Below are 13,463 nucleotides of genomic sequence, written 5' to 3'. Positions count from 1 at the left end.
CCCATGTAAACATGGCAAATGATATGACAGATTCAAACATGGCAGGAACAACGATAAGTAGGCATGTTGGTGAGATTGTACCACTCACCAAAGAGCAACATATGGCATTAAAAGGCAACCAACAGTACGAAGACATATTTATTAAGCTAAGCATGGCAATAGCAAGTTCATAGGGTGCATGGATCACTAGCAAAGCTCATGGCAAAACTGAACTTAATGTTAACAGGCTGACAGCAACATTATTTAGCAACTTGAGAGCAAGATTACAACAAGCTACAACAGGCTACAAATGCAACCAGGGGCATGGATGGATAGATCATGACATATATAACAAAACAACCTTAGTGAACATCTCCAGATTAAACCCAATGTGAAGCTACCACTAGGCATGGTATAATTTCAACTATATTAACAAAGCCCGCGATACATCAAGATCATGACATCTCAAGAACATGAGAGAGAGAGAGAGAGATTGAACACATAGCTACTGGTACAAACCCTCAGCCCCGAGGGTGGACTACTCCCTCCTCGTCGTGGTGGCCGCCGGGATGATGAAGATGGCCACCGGAGATGATTCCCCCCCTCCAGTAGGGTGCTAGAACGGGGTCTAGATTGGATATCATGGATACAGAGGCCTTGCGGTGGTGGAACTTATGATCTAGGGCCACCCCAAAGGTTTTTGGAATATTAGGGAATTTATAGGGCGGAGAGGCGGTTCAAGGGGCGCCCGAGGTGGGCACAACCCAACTGGGCGTGCCTAGGCCCCTAGGCGCACCCTGGTGGGTGTTGCCCTCCTCGAGGCACCCCCCTAGGTGCTTCATTGGCCCACTAGTGGTCTTATGGTCCATAAAAATCTCCAAAAAGTTACGCGGTGTTTGGACTCCATTTGATATTGATTTCCCGCTTTGTAAAAAACAAGCAAAAAATAGCAACTGGCATTGGGCACTGGGTCAATAGGTTAGTCCCAAAAAATGATATAAAGTTGTTATAAAAAGATTGTAAAACATCCAAGAATGATAATAAAATGGCATGAATACTTCATAAAATTATAGATACGTTGGAGACGTATCAGTGCTTCATCATTGCAATCTGTGTATGTCAAGCTTTCTTCTCATTTACATGTGCCTCATAGAGCTTCTTATGAATGTGAGTATTCAAGCAAAAGGTCTTCTTTACCATAGCAGTGAGCTTAATCACCCAAGATGGCTTGGCTCCTGACTCAAGCTCAAAGTCATCATCATCAGAGGTGGCATAAACATCCTGGGGATCATCAACAGGAAAGCAAGGCTTACCATGTTTCTTCTTCTTGAGTTGCTTGACTTGTGCATAGTGAGATTATCCAGAGATGGGAGAGGCTCTCCAGGCCTGCGAACTGCCCATTTGGAGTTTAGAAAACACATGACAACGGGAGCATATATGGGACACTTCCGGTAAATGACCATGTTGTACATCTCCTGCCACAGTGTGGCATCCCGGCTCAGAGTAGCCGGTTTACCTTGCAATGCCAGCCCAGCGATCAAGTCTTCTGGCAACACACAACAACATGGTACAGAAAACAACCGCTTTATTGATGCTAGCGGAAACATAGATCTGATATTACATCAAGTTGCGAGGCCAAGCAGCACACACGGTGCTTCTGAACAGTATGTACATTATTTAATGAACATGAAGGGGACTCCATCACAATAACTACGCAGCAACGAAACGACGATGAAGTGGAACTCCATAGCACAGGGACAACAATGTGGACACGATCTAGACGCGGAAAGCTCTCCGATCCGATACGACTTGCCTGAAATCTGGCATGACACGCCATATCAGTACATTGAATGTACTTGCAAGCTCACAACAAACATAAGCATAATGGCAAACAATATCATGGCAATTATTCAGATTAATGCCATGCAGATCATACTACTGATGCGGTTAAATCAACTTGTGCACCGAGTCCCTCGGACTCTCTTACTAGACGAGTTACCTCGTAACTGAACGGTGATCATACCCAGATCACAAATGAAGCCAACACTTTGATGCCAACCACGATCATCTCATGATTCCACAAATCATCACATAACCAGTGCCAACAATAAATCTTTAGTGTGCAAGATTACTTATTAATGTTGATCCATGGTGTGACTTACTCACTAGCTATGTCCGTAACCGAGGATGCGGCTATCGATAGATTAAATACACTCTATAAAGGTAGCGCACTTTACCCACACCACGGAATCCATGGCCTCGTCACCCCATTCAGGTGGACCAACGGCATTCCGACGAAACCATCCCATTGCCATGACACTCTTCCGGCCACTCCGACCAACTCCCCTCTGGGCTAAGTCATGGGTGGCACCGTGCCTACCAAAGGCATCAACAGCCACTGGCGTGGCAAAAACGGTCCCAAACAGGGACAAGGTACCATAACAACAAACGGGCACACAAGGTTATGTCTGCTTACCGGGCCAGGGTACAGCACGCCCATAACCTTCCCTCATTGGAGGCACCGGCGAGAGGCTTGACAACGGACCGAATCAAGACCTTCCCATAAAGGCAAATGTGGTCGCACTCGGAAAAACTCGATTCAGTGGCACCATGGCTCGATCAACGTTATATTCAAGTTTGATTAACATCAGGTTTAACTTGAAAATAAAATAACTCAAGTCATCATATGCCATGATCATGCAACTATTCGACATGCAAAACATACCACTCGAAGTGAATGGATCAACATCATCAAAATGTCCTACTTGCACTACTCATCATTAAACCTTACTGGTTCTACTTTATTGGTTCTACTTTACTGGTTTTAATCATTCATCATTTTAATTACCTCATGATATAAAAAAAATAATTTGTCACATAAAAACTACCATTATTCACAAAAGCATAACCACTTCAATAGAAATTTCTTCTACTGACTAAAACTAGCTCATGCATTAAACCAGTACCTTAACCAAGCATTTCAAGCATGACAAAATAACTAGCACTAAGAAAAATTTATTTAAATAATTAAATGCATGAAAATAACTCATATTCAAGTTGGAAAAAAATCATAGATATTGAAATGACACCATCAAATGTTGGTGTGGCTTGCCTTAGTACAGAGGAGGTTCACACTCATCCTTGTTATCTTCAAGACAAGCTTCTCCCTCTAAAAATACTTAAAAACAGCAAATCAAAATATCAAGAACCACTCTGAAAATCACAAGAAATTCTAGACAGCAAGGAAAAATATCCATTTTGGTGTGCTGCTAGAGCTCTTCAAAGCAAACACAATGCAAAAAGAATCAACTCATTTGGACTTATTGTTTAAAAGTTGCGGCTGGTCAAAGTTCCTGGTCAAAAATTTGAATAAAATTTAAATTAAACAGAAACTAGGGGGTGACGTTGATGATGTATTCTCAGAATACTCCTCCACTCGTACCGCTTCAGGCGTGAGTGGAGAGGCTCATAGTGGGCCCTGCTGGTCATGTATGAATGGAGGGGGAGAGAAACTGAGCGACGGTGACACTTCGCTGGAGCTCACGCCGGCGAGGAGTGGTCCTTGGCCGGATCCAGAGGGATAGAAAGAGAGAGGGGGTAGAGGCGCACCTGCCTGTACCCGTGGCTCGACGGCAGGCGGCCGGAGCAGCTCGCAACCAAGCTCGCAAGCGGCGGCGGCTACGGTCAGGTTTCACCAGAGGAGAGGAAGATGATGGAGAGGGGTGGTTCTAGGGGCTCCAACGCGCCCAGACAGCACTAGTGGACCTCCAAGGAGTCGCCTGAGGAGTGAATCGAGCTCGAGGGGCACCGGAATGAGGAGGAGGGGTTGCAGGGATCGCCGTCAAGCTCAGGTCGGGGATGGCGGCCAAAGGCCTGCCCGGTCGGGCTGCAGCTATGCTACAGTGTTGAGGAAGTTGGGTGGTGGGTTTTGAGTGCTTGGAGAGGTGGGAGGGGATCAAATTTATAGCCGAAGGGGGAGAGGGGTATGTGGCTCCGCCGAAGTACTCTAGAAGCTAGCGAGCGACTACGAACAGTGCCAGCAAGGGGTAGATGGGCTCAGCATTCACGCGGGAACTGTGCTGCGTGCGGACGAGCACAGGAGGCGATGGAGGAAGAGGACAGAGGCACGGGGCGCACTGTGGCTTTGGCCGCGTCATGCTCGTTTCTGCTACAGCGTCTCCAGCATCGGCGAGCGCTAGGGAGAGGTCAAAGGTTATGAGATGAAGACGGTGGCGCGATTCGGCAGTCGTTGGCATGCTCTGGATCGATCACACGCGAAACAGACGGACGGGCGCAGCGTAGAGCGTGTCGAGCGCGTTGCTAGAGCTGTGTCTTCACACGGTCACCACCCTGGCATCATCAAGATGATGCCCACGCGATGCCAAACTATATCTGGGGTGTTGTTCATGTAGTGTTAGGTCTAGGAGGAGTGATGGCACACTGCCAGGCCGACCAAATGAGACTTGAGCTTGTTGGCAAGTTTCTGGTAAGAAACTTGGTCGCCAAGTTTGGAGGGCTTCTTGAAGGTGATTAGGGCTGATCTCCTGGGCTTAAACTTTGTTTAAGAGGGTAATGAAGCTCAAGAAAAATAAGCTTCATTGGATCAAGGAAAAATACACTTGTTGTGCAAAGTGTCGTTTGAGGCTAGAACAGAAATGATTTTGGGTAGCAAAAATATTCCAAAAAGTTATGCAATATTTTTTCTCAGGAAGGTGGGCCAAGGTTCAAAGAATATTTGGGAATTTTCTCAGGATTTTTGGAGGAATATAAATGAGGGTTGCTTTGGAGCACAAGTTTCTGAATTGAGTTTCAGAGAAGAAATTGAATATTTTTTCTTTTATGAAAAATATTCCTTGGGTCATTTTGGGATTTTTCAAAGAAAGAATGTGGAATCAGAGATAGATGGGTCATTTGGGTGAAAATCAAGGACATGCCCAAGTGTTAAGTCCATTTGAATTGATTCCAAAAACCCCAAATTCAAAGCAAAGGCAAATGAAGTCCGGAAAAAGAGAGAAGGCAAAATCCAAGTTGTCACACACAGGTACTTGGACACATCAAAGGTAGCACCAAAGCCCACTTTGGTCTTCATAGCCACTAGCAGGTCCACCAGATAGCCATAGATCTCATCTTGATTCCCAACCTTTGGTAGAAGCACATTTCTGAACACATGATGCATAATATCATAAACCTTCTCCAAATCCTTGGACTCACCAAGCACACCATGCCACCGAATGTGCAAGGGGGAAAGCTTCTCCTTAGCCATGGAGGTGGGACGGTCATGAGGATGCACTACAAAAAAAATACACTTCCGTGATGATACGTGTTTGTCACAGTAGGTCGCATTTTTTGTCATGCATGTACATCCATGACGATTTTATGAAAGAATCAAGATAGTCATACCTGTGCTATCGTAGAAGTGTTCCATGACATTACCAAAATTATCATCATGGAAGTGTCCACTTCCATGACGATAAATCGCGCGTCACAGAAGTGCTTTCGTCAAGGGTGACCGACACGTGGCATCCACCGTAACGGAACGCCGTTAAGCTATCGGGTCAGGTTTTGATCCGATAACCCGTTAACAGCCCGACCAATGGGGATTTTCCACGTGTAAAATCATCATTGGCTGGAGGAAACACGTGCCTGCTCATCGTTGGGACAGATGTCATCCACCCATTGGACAGAAGGCGCCTATGATACGTCGACACGTGGCATGGCTCACCAAGTTTAAATGGGCCGGCCCAACTAAAGGCCCATAAGATTTTGCTGGCCATAATGGGCCAGCCCAGCTAAAGGCCCATGAGATTTCGCGGGCCATAATGGGCCGGCCTAGGTAAAGGCCCACAAGATTTTTGTGTGCCATAATGGCCCGGCCCAGATACAAGGCCCACAAAATTCTTGCGGATCATAATGGGCTGGCCCAGCTAAAGGCCCACGAGATTTTGCCGACATTAATGGGCCGGCCCAGCTGTAGGCCCACAAGATTTTGAGGACCCTAGTAGGCCGGCCCATTAATAGGCTGCCATGTTTTGGGCCAAATGTCGGCCCATATTTAATCTGGTCCATTAATGGCCTACCATGTTCCGGGCCTAATAATGGCCCATGTGAGATCCGGCCCATTAAAAGCCTCCCACTTTCTGGGCCAAATCACGGCCCAGCACAGGTCCTTCCCTTTAAGAGGCTTTGGGCTCAATTATGGCCCATATCAGATTTGGCCCATAACTGGACACTATGCTTTTGGGCCCACTTTCTAAAGGCCCATTTAGTAATTCGTCCTGATATTAGTATCAACCTGCTAAGGGCCCATTTAACATTTCGGCCCTATATTAATTTCGGCCTTTTAAAAGCCCGTCAACTACGGCCCAGTTTGCATCCGGCCTGCTCGCAGCCGATATCTGATTGGGCCAAACAAGGAGCGAGACAACTTTGGCCTGTTAAAAGCCCGTGATTTGATTCGCACAATCATGGGTCGGGGTCCATTTCAGGCTGCTGCCGGCCCGTGAGCTATTCGGCATGTTTCAGGCCCAACCTACTTCTCAGCCTCCTAAAAGCCCATTGAGTTTTCTTGCCAAAAGAGGGTCGGGGGTTACTCGGCCTATTAAAGGCTTGATTCTACTAGTGGGCCAGTTTGACGGGGCCCATGATGCGGATCATACATCATGATTGCATGACGGCCCGATTATGTACCATAATTTTACGATTTGGCCGGTTTACTGCGAAGACAGGATATATATATACAGTAAAATAACTGCAGCATCATGAATAAGAAAAAACCTAGACTATACAATAAAGAAATTACGGCATATTACATCCACTGGGCATCAAAGTTTGCCACTATGATAATAAAGCCCAAGCAGACAGCAGATTACATACACCGGGCATCAAAGATCGCTACCAGTGCAAATAAACACGCCGACAAAATAATATACAAAACCGACAGCACTTCAATAGAGTTCAAGAAAGGTTAGCCCTGCTGGGGAGCTGCAGCGCAAGCAGCTGAGCAAGATGATGAGACTGCGCTTGTTCAACACTTATATCTTCCTCACTCTGAAAGATAAACAAGCAGACAGATGACAGGTTTTGCACATAAAAGTATCAGTGCTGACAATTTATCACATTTCTTACTGACGAATAAAGTGACACAGTTTAAAATTGCATTAACACAATATGGTATTGTTCAGGTCAAGACATGGCAAGAAATGACATTGTGAACGAGTTGGCAACTTCACGACACCACTGGATTACAGATCAAGAACTCATAAGTATCAATGGTTAGTGTCCTGTCAATTTATCCCATTTCAGATTGGCAAATAAAGAGACGGTTTAAATAATAGTAGAATGATATGACATTATTCATAGTTAAGACATTGCAGAATATCACATTGTGTTGTAGTGGGTAGGTTCACCACACCACTGGATTACGGATGAAGAACAGAAGCATACATGCAGTGCAAAAGAAGATCACTTGCTCTGTATAGTTTAATTTACATGGTATGAAGAAGGAACTTGGTTGTACAACTAAAAACTTAAATTGAGAAGGACAAACTTTTGTTTATGAACTACATAATAAACTTTAAACATGCAATTTGATGCAAACACCAAAAATAAACAGTTGTTGCAGTCATGCCTAACTAAATATACACAAGAAAGTTTCAAGGCTTGAGAAGGACAAACTTACATTACTGGTGAAGACGGGCTCTATAAAGCCCTTGTCCATGCTGATGGGGGGGGGCAATTCAAGAAGTTTAGCACATAATCTTCTTCATAAGCATTGCCTTTATTCTACATTTTGTTAAGAGTAAATATAGATGTGATAATATACGAAAAAATGGAGAATATTTAAGATAAGATGAAGAGTGATGCTACATAACCAGGTAGCTATAAATGTATGTGCAGCGATACAGGCAAAAGGCACAGCCAAGAGCAATGCACAGCTAAACTTCTTCAGTACCAACCTTATGGTAAGAGTAAATATAGATCTGATGTATAGAAAATGGAGGGCAAAGGAAAATAAGCTGTAGAGTGATGGTAATGAACAACTACCTGTCAATATAAGTACACTGATAAAGGACAGCATGTACTTACAAGAACAATGCAGAGCTAAAAAAATTCATTGGCATTGGATATATTCTACACTAATGTAACCATTCATACAGATCAGATAATTTGGAGCGAACAATTGATAAGCAAGCTATCATGCATATTGCTGTCACATAATGAACCAGGTATGTATGCAAGTACAGTGATACAGGACAATAGGTACTAACAAGAGCAAAGCAGCGGGCAGCATATTTGCGATATACTGTCGTTCTTTTCAAACCGGAATTCTTCTTCGAGCAGATTTCCTGCAAAAAAGATCCGTAAGGCACATGCGGAAAAGTAGAAGTTCAAATTGTCATGTGATTTCATAGACAGTACCTCATCCTGGGAACGAGACCAGTGCATAACAAGGTTTTTCCATTAAATGTCTTCTAAATTTAGCACAGGAGACTTCACCGGAAATTCGTTTATAGACTTGCCATCAAGGTGAGATTTCCTCAGGTAACACCGATACTGCTGCAATGCTTCCTTGAAAAGCACAAGCAAGCTTTGCTCGTCATGACTATCCAGATTGACCCTCGCCTAGTTATAAGAATGTAATGTAAATCATTGATGTGTTCAATTAGCAGAAAACAGGAAAATAATAACAATGAATAATAGCACTTACACGTAAGTTGGACAGGAAGATGTGAAAATGGTGTTTGTCTTCACTATAATCTTCCCATGATGGGAATATATGCATGTAGTCCCTAACAACATTGAAAGCATTGTCTTTTAAACTGGGAATAAATGGAATGGGGTTCCAATCTGCAGGAATTGGCCGTCTCTATAGTTGGGATAGGTCTTCGGCCGGTGGACTTGCTGTACTTTTTGCTGGAGTGGGATTTTTCTGTGGTACGGTTGGTTCTATGGCAAATGAAATTGGTATACCTTTTTCTGGAGTGCAGGTCCTATGTGGTGGGGCTAGTGGTGTGGCCAGTGAAGTATGGGTATAGTCTGCTAGAGTCGGTCCTACGTTTTGTGTCACTGGTTGTACAGCCAATATAAGTGGGGCGCTGTCTGATTTCTCCGGCACCACCATGTTTTTAAAGGAATTTTCTAGTGCTCCTTCAGGTTCGGAAATCACCCTCTTCCTTTTTGATGTCTGATGCACAAGAACAACATTTGAGTGGAAAAACATGATATGATGACAGATGGAATATGTATTGATAATGGATGGGCATGGCATCTTGACATATATGATGAGTAAACTAAGCAGATTGCGGTGCAACAAAGTAGAAGAAATGCAAGACAACATATGCAAGATACCCGCAATCAATAAAACATTGCCAAATTAGAACAGGCACCTTGATGGGTGAACAGGACATGCCATCTGCCTTTGACTCCTCGAGGTTAGAATAGTCATTAGGATCATATTCTGAACAAGAGTCAGCAGGTGGGGAGCGTATGAGTTTCATTGCATCCAGAATGGCACTCAATGCCTTGGTGCCAATTTTGTAAGTAATTGCAGTGTTTAGCTTCAAGAGTGGACTTCTGCTAGTGCGACACAAAGCAGCTACACAGATCATAGTGTAGATATAACGGGAAAACCTTAAGCATCAGAGTAAAATCAGCGAAGTGGAACTTGCTGGAATATATGTGCTAGTATTGCCGGTACGGCTAGAAAGGCTTCGGATACCAGCTCTCTTCAGGTGAAGGTGCGGTACTGTTAATATCAGTGTAACTCTCAAAGGCGACACAGCTCCCTGCATTTCCTTGCTATTCTTATAGGATTCAAGTGGGCAGGCCACTACAAATCATATTCCTATATTTACAAGATCCTATGAATCAAAGAGGCTCAAAGTGTCCATCACAACCGACTATACAGACCTCTACACTGCAAATGTCCCTGCTCATCTTTAGTACAAGGAACATACTGTACTACTATCATACTCCCTCCGTTCCAAAATATAAGTCTTGGTAGAGATTTCCACTATGGATCACATACAGATGTATCCAGATACATTTTAGAGTGTAGATTCACTCATTTTGCTCCATATGTAGTCCATGGTGGAATCTATACAAAGACTTGTATTTAGGAACGGAGAGAGTACATATTAAAGAAGAATGGAAGAGGAACATGGTAAAGAAGAGCAAGCAGATTTTGGATAATAAAATGTTGGTTGCGCAGTGCCCACACATGATGAACCAGAGCGCATTAAGAATGCAACCCCCAACTGTCTCTCGACCATTTCAGGCGGTTGGATGAAGATCCTACGTCTCCTAACCCTTCTTCTTCCTCGTCTCTGATTCTTCCCATACAAAACACCGCACGGGCCGCCGGCCGGACCACCGGCCCCCACCGCTTGTGTTCCTCCACCACCCCCACCCCCCACCCCCGCCCCAACCCCCACCCATGTCCAGTTTTCTTCGTTCGGTGAGGCCCCACAACCAACCGAGCCCCTTCGATCGCACCGGCGAACTCTGGCGAGCTCCAAAAAATCGACTGACCCAATTTTGAAATTTAGTCTACTTTGATTTAACTAGTGTGGAATATAAAAGGGGAAAACCATAAGCATTGGGAGTATAGTGTTGAGCGTGCCATGGCGGATCTGAAGGTGCAAACCGGACAAAGGCAACTTCGCAACCAAGACAAGAAATCAGAGTAAAGCAGTGGCGATCTATTTTTTTGTTGTGATAAATAAGTGGAGCAGATACGAAAGAGTACCGCCTCTGGAGCGGCGCCACGTATGCATCTGCTGAGAATTTGACGGTGTTGTGGTAGAGATGGCTGTCGGCGGCGTGGAAGCAGATCTAGGAGGGTAGATGGTGGCGGTGGGGCGCGGTGGACGAGACGGTTGTAGGAGCGGCGCTGGCAAGGTGGACGACGGCGGGGATGAAGCGAGAGGATGGGATGCAAGGATCCTGGTCCGAAGGCGTGGATGAGAGAGGTCGATCTCTTGTAATGGACGGCGGCATCGGGGTATCAGCTCCGGCATGGTAGAGGAGGACGGCGGTGGATGGGGTGGCGGACGGTGGTGGATGGAGGAGGGTGGGGTGGAGAGGGTGTTTTGGCGCCCACGGAGTATGAATGGGGAAAAGGGAGGTAGAGAGGAAGGGGGAACCATGTATTCAGGGCGCGCTTGTCTCAAATGCAAGGAAATTTACAAACTTAGCCCCTGTTTCAAATTTCTACTACATCACAGCAACATTAGTCAGTTGGGGATAGGATGGTAATCTCGCATACACCGAATATTTGCCGACGAGAGTTTGTTTTTGGCACCCACCGTGTATGAATATGAATAGGGGAGGGAGTCGATTTTGGCCGAGGACACACTGTGTTTTGGCGCCCACCGTGTATGAAACTGGGTGAGAGGCGGTTACGTCATGTTTGGGTGAAATTACAAACCTACCCCTATCCAAACATATAGAAATCCAGCAGATAGGCTTTGCATGGCAGGGATAGGTAGTAGTGATTTCCATCTCGCAGATTTTGGTTTCGGGCGGTTACTGCGACTTTCCCCGCTTCGTTCAAATTTTGCAGAGCGCACATTTACCGTGCCAACTCAATTCGAATCCCGTTTGTATTCTATTTTTTTCGGGCGGGATCCATTTTTAATTGGAATTACATTCTATATACATCATTTTTTATATATACTTTCAAAAGCACAACACCATTTATACATAAATATGGTTTACAAATGGCATGATCTCAGATTCATAAGGTTGTATCCATCAATTTGGATTTTCAAATATTTGAAACCACTTTATGTTGAAATCCAATGTATGCATTCCTCGCTAACTGTCTCCAATTAATGTGTGTTTCATGCGGGTTTTTTTTTACTTCTCAAACATGTATAATGTGTTTCACACACGCAACATATAGTTTAATCCCGTTTAGGCATTAATTGCATATAAACCATGCATTGTTTGTAATTAAAGAATCTATGGATCACCAATATTGATAAACTATATAACATTACACGTGTGCCCAAATTCAAATGAATATGCATGTTAGATACACCAATTTGCGTTATGATATTATCGATGTTGTGATCTCCAGTTTAAATATTTGAATCCCCTTTAATCCAGATATTCGTCTCATATAGCTATCACTAATGCTTATATAGGACTATCTCTCTGGACATATACGCGTTCATCGTCTCTCAGGTATCTCTCGTGCTACCTGTATGTCGACAATGATCTTTTATCTTCGTAACACACTGACGGTACTCTCTCCCTCGACCTTCATCACTCTATCTCTCTCTATGTATATCTCGCTCCCTGCTATGTGTCTCTAACTATGATTCTCCATGTGGAATCTCTTTGTCTCACACAAACACAAACTTTGTCTCCCGGGGTCTCATTTCTCTCTACTATTCCCATGTGTGCCACTCGCACACCCCTCATACAGAGATGTCTTTCGCTCCTTAGATATGAGAACCTACGACTCTTCCTCTTCAATATCTCTTTCTCACTCACAAACACAAACTCTGTCTCCCAGGGTCTCATATTTCTCCATTGTTCTCTTGTATGTCGCCCACACACACCCTCTCTCCCTAGAGATATCTTGCTTTCCCTCATATGTCTCTCTAGCTATCACTCCCGTTCTGAAATATCTTTCTCTCTCACAGACACAAAACTCCATCTCTCTGGATCTCATTTCTCTCTGATATCTGTTTGTATGTGACTCACATGCACCCTCTCTCTATCTATCTCACACCCACACACTTAACCCAGCCTTCTGATCCACTCGACTCCTATCTCTAAAGCACACTAGCTAGCATCTTTATCTTTCTATTTATCTATTTCTCCATCAACCTTCTTTCTCGCCCTCACTCTTGATTCTTATCATGCACACTACATATGTTTCTCTCTACATGCAGTCAAGTGCCCTCTCGCACACATATATAAATTCACCCTTTGAACCACCCGACGGTCATCTCCAACACCCAAACTAGCGGATGTCCCTCTAGCTAGCATCTCCATCTCTGTATCTATCTATAGTTTCTCCGTCAACATTTCTTTTTTCGCATGGAGTCTTGCTTCCTATCACCCACACTATATATGTCTCTCCATACATATGCATTTATAGGTTGATCTCTTTTGCACAATCGTTGCGCCTCACTCCCTCTGCTCGCCATAGATGCATGCTCCAGCCCACGACACTATCTCTTAAAGACAAAACACATGCTCAATTGTCGGGACTTCTTCCCTGCATTCTCACATGCATGCATATTGTCATACCGATTCGTCTCTCCCATGTCGTTGATCTTACGACTTATGTATTCCTTCTTTTATCTCGATCATGCGCTCGCGCACACACACACATCCCACATATACATGTATACCTCTCACACATGCACGTTCAAGGTCTCTATGTCTCCATACATAGTTAATTACCCTCAATCCTAACGCCACATCGAATCGTTCTCCTCTTTTGTGCACATAACTTCCGCCTAGAT

The sequence above is a fragment of the Triticum aestivum genome, chromosome 4B (assembly GCF_018294505.1).
Source record: "Triticum aestivum cultivar Chinese Spring chromosome 4B, IWGSC CS RefSeq v2.1, whole genome shotgun sequence".
Lineage (NCBI taxonomy): Eukaryota > Viridiplantae > Streptophyta > Magnoliopsida > Poales > Poaceae > Triticum > Triticum aestivum.
The sequence above is the reverse complement of the archived record's forward strand: the minus strand, read 5'-3'. Positions refer to the sequence as shown.